A 4731-nucleotide genomic window follows, 5' to 3' on the forward strand; every position below is an offset into this window, starting at 1 on the left:
TAAAAGCACGTCATGTCCCGCACATTCTGGTATATAGCACAGTAACGAAACGACCACCATGGGATCATGATGGCACCATGTTATGGTATTCGTGAGGACCCTTCTATAACATGACAAACACCACTCTCACCGCGAGAAAACGATTAGTATACCAGTAAAAGCGCAAAAAATAAAATGCGGTTGTCGACGTCACCTTGAAATGACCGCACCAGCTCGCTGTAGTGTCATTGGTTTCGACAGCACCTGCTAAGTCCCTGCTATCTGTTTATCGACAAAAAATGGACTGTGATGTGTTCCAAAGGAGCCAAGGAGTGAACATGGCAATTTTCGGGAACATTTACAGAACCAGTGTAATTAAAATACGAAAAAAACACTGAAACCTGTTATGTCACGCTGACGTACCGGCGTTGTGGTTTCGGCACGAAATTTTAAACAAAATTTAACGTTGACCTTCATTTTGTCTTCTAAAATCAACATATTATGCGAGATTAGCGACAATAGAGTTTTCAAACAATCATTTACCAGTTCAAACTAATATGCTGTTTTGCTTTCGTGATCCTTTAGGACACCACACAATAAGGATAATCTGCGTTGGTTTTGTAACTGTATGTACATTATCAGCTTCCTTTAGATACCCCATAATACAGCATATCACATAAAGTTAAAATAAGCAGCTGCAAATTTATACATATTGACACGTGTACTAATCTTTATCGGGCAACCACGTTTCGCCGCTTAACAACTGTAATCGCAGAGCGAGGGACGCGCCTGCATGTATCCGACGTTTCTGGAAAGTTATCGACGCTTCTATCCGCGTGTCTGTTGTCGCCGAACCTTGTGTTATCAGATTTCATCGCGTGACACGAATGGTGTAGAACTTTGTGGAAGACACGCGGGTCCCATCAGTTAATCTGGAACATTACGCCGACTGGAATCTACACGGCAAGAATTACCATTCATGACCGGACTTACCCTGCCACCTTCGTTATCCTGCAACAGTGTTCACGAGACGTCATTCTCGGCATGGACTTCGTGAACCAACACGGCGCCATCATCGACCTGAAGTCGCAGTCAATAAGGCTGTCGGAAGATCAAGCGATACCATCGGAGCGCCCTTGTAGCCATCACGCCTTGAGTGTGCTCGAAGATCAAGTGAGCATCCCGCCTCGCTCCAGCATCGTTATTTCTGTCGGCACCGAAACACCCGCTGACGTAGAAGGCGTCATTGAAGGCGACCAACGTCTACTATTCGACCGTGAAATTTGCGTCGCAAGAGGGATCGCTCGACTGCACGGAGGAAACACGAGAGTGTTGCTGACAAACTTCAGCCAGGAGTTCAAGCACATCAACAAGGGCACGACGATCGCATTCATCGAGGAAATACAGGAAACCAGCGATGCCTTTGTCCTCTCGGATTCTGTTGCATCTACCCCGACGACCGCAGTTCCCGAGCCAGACTTCAACATAAATCCAAGTCTCCCCGTGGTTAAGCAGCAACAGCTCAGAAGTCTGCTTCGACGATACAAAGACTGCTTTTCGACGTCATCAAGGATTCGACAAACACCAGTCGCAAAGCATCGCATAATCACCAAAGAGAGCGCTCGACCACTACGCCAGAGCCCTTACCGAGTTTCGACGCGAGAACGCGAAGCTATAAGACAACAAGTCGACGAAATGCTGCGCGACGACATCATCCAGCCGTCGAAAAGCCCGTGGGCGTCTCCAGTTGTTTTAGTGAAGAAAAAGGACGGAACCCTACGTTTCTGCGTCGATTATCGTCGACTGAACAAAATCACGAAGAAAGACGTATACCCCCTCCCACGGATAGACGACGCATTAGATCGGCTCTGCAATGCTAAATACTTCTCATCGATGGACCTCAAGTCTGGCTACTGGCAAATAGAAGTCGACGAAAGGGATCGCGAAAAGACCGCCTTCATCACGCCAGACGGCCTCTATGAATTCAAGGTTATGCCATTCGGACTGTGCTCGGCGCCTGCAACGTTCCAGCGCGTGATGGACACGGTTTTAGCAGGATTGAAGTGGCAGACCTGTCTTGTTTACTTGGATGACGTCGTCGTCTTCGCCGGAAATTTCGGCGATGAAGCCGGAAAAGTGTCGCTTCGCTTACGATGAGCTTCTATTCCTAGGCCATGTCATCAGCAAATCTGGAGTACGCCCCGACCCGCAGAAGACAGCTGCCATCGCAAAGTTCCCGCAGCCAATTGACAAGAAGGCAGTGCGCAGATTCCTTGGCATGTGTGCCTACTATAGGCGCTTTGTCAAGGACTTTTCGCGCATCGCGGAGCCGCTAACACATCTAACGAAATCTGATGTCGAGTTCAATTGGGAAACGCCGCAGGCCGACGCATTTCAAGAACTCAAACGACGCATGCAGTCGCCGCCGGTACTTGCACACTTCGACGAGGACGCCGATACTGAAATCCACACTGACGCCAGTAGCCTAGGCCTCGGTGCCGTCCTAGTCTAGAAGAAAGAAGGACTTGAACGGGTGATATCGTATGCTAGCCGGTCGCTGTCAAAAGCGGAAAGCAATTATTCTACGACTGAAAAGGAATGCCTCGCCATCATTTGGGCTACAGCTAAATTCCGCCCTTACCTCTATGACAGGCCATTCAAAGTCGTCAGCGACCACCACGCGTTGTGTTGGCTAGCTAACTTAAAGGACCCTTCAGGACGGCTGGCGCGGTGGAGCCTCAGACTACAAGAATATGAACTAACGGTAATATACAAGTCCGGAAGAAAACACTCCGACGCCGACTGCTTATCACGCGCCCCAATCGATCCCCCGCCGCAAGACGACGTGGACGACGACGCCTTCCTTGGGATAATAAGCGCGGAAGACTTCACTAAACAGCAACGGGCAGACCCGGAGCTAAAAGGCCTCGTCGAGTATTTGAAAGGGAACACCGACGTTGTCCCTAGGGCATTTAAGCGCGTGTTGTCTTCGTTCACGCTACGAAACAACCTGCTCGTGAAGAAGAACTTCTCACCAGTCCACGCCAGCTACCTTCTTGTGGTGCCGTCAGCGCTCCGTCCAGAAATACTGCACGCCCTACATGACGATCCAACCGCTGGGCACCTAGGATTCTCCCGGACGCTGTCGAGGATACAGGAAAAGTATTACTGGCCGCGTCTGACCGCCGACGTCGCCCGTTACGTCAAGACATGCAGAGACTGTCAACGACGCAAGACACCACCGACAAGGCCAGCAGGATTACTACAGCCGATCGAACCTCCTCGTCGACCATTCCAGCAGATTGGGATGGATTTGTTGGGGCCGTTTCCGATGTCAACATCCAGGAATAAGTGGATCATCGTGGCGACGGACTATCTCACCCGCTTTGCTGAAACCAAAGCTCTACCGAAAGGCAGCGCAGCCGAAGTGGCAAAATTTTTCGTCGAGAACATCCTGCTGCGACATGGTGCCCCAGATGTCCTCATCACCGACAGAGGAACGGCTTTTACAGCAGAGCTCACCCAAGCCATTCTGCAGTACAGCCAGACGAGCCACAGGAGGACAACTGCCTACCATCCGCAGACGAATGGTCTCACGGAGCGCCTGAACAAGACCCTCGCCGACATGCTAGCAATGTACGTCGACGTCGAGCACAAGACGTGGGACGCGGTCCTGCCGTATATATCACCTTCGCCTACAACACGGCGGTGCAAGAAACAACACAGATCACGCCATTCAAGTTGGTTTACGGCAGGAACCCGACGACGACGCTCGACGCCATGCTGCCGCACGTCACTGACGAGGAGAATCTTGACGTCGCTACCTATCTCCAGCGCGCCGAAGAAGCCCGACAGCTCGCCCGCCTACGGATCAAGACCCAGCAGCGTACCGACAGCCGACACTACAACCTCCGACGACGTTTCGTTGAGTACCAGCCAGGCGACCGTGTTTGGGTATGGACCCCGATACGCCGGCGAGGACTCAGTGAGAAGCTGCTGCGACGCTATTTCGGACCCTACAAAGTCATCCGACGTATTGGCGCACTAGATAATGAGGTCGTGCCAGACGGCATTTCGCACTCACAGCGGCGCCGCGCACGATCTGAAGTGGTCCACGTGGTGCGCCTTAAACCATTTTACGGACGCTGATGAACTTCCTTAGTTTGTTGTTTTCTTTGCTACGAGTGCTTTTCTTCGTTACTTTCGTTTGTTTGCAGCACCGGGTCGATGCTTTTTAAGAGGGGGGGTAATGACAGTAATGACACGTGTACTTATCTTTATCGGGCAACCACGTTTCGCCGCTTAACAACTGTAATCGCAGAGCGAGGGACGCGCCTGCATGTATCCGACGTTTCTGGAAAGTTATCGACGCTTTTATCCGCGTGTCTGTTGTCGCCGAACCTTGTGTTATCAAATTTCATCAAGTGACACGAATGGTGTAGAACTTTGTGGAAGACACGCGGGTCCCATCAATTAATCTGGAACATTCGACGACTGATCTATAAAAGCCGACGCGCTTGACCCGCTGATCAGATTTTCGACGATCGCCGAGCGTGTTCGCCGCTATCGTTGTGCTATAAGTGTAGCCTGTTTTGTGGGCACAGGTTCGCCCAATAAAGGTTAGATTTGTCGTTCACAGTATTGCTACTGTGTTATTCAACGTCACCACCACGTGACATCGACGCTTTTATCCGTGTGAGTGGATAGAAGCGTACATATATACACATGAGTGGAAATAGGTCGACACTGATC

This window comes from Dermacentor albipictus, unplaced genomic scaffold (genome assembly GCF_038994185.2).
Source record: "Dermacentor albipictus isolate Rhodes 1998 colony unplaced genomic scaffold, USDA_Dalb.pri_finalv2 scaffold_14, whole genome shotgun sequence".
Lineage (NCBI taxonomy): Eukaryota > Metazoa > Arthropoda > Arachnida > Ixodida > Ixodidae > Dermacentor > Dermacentor albipictus.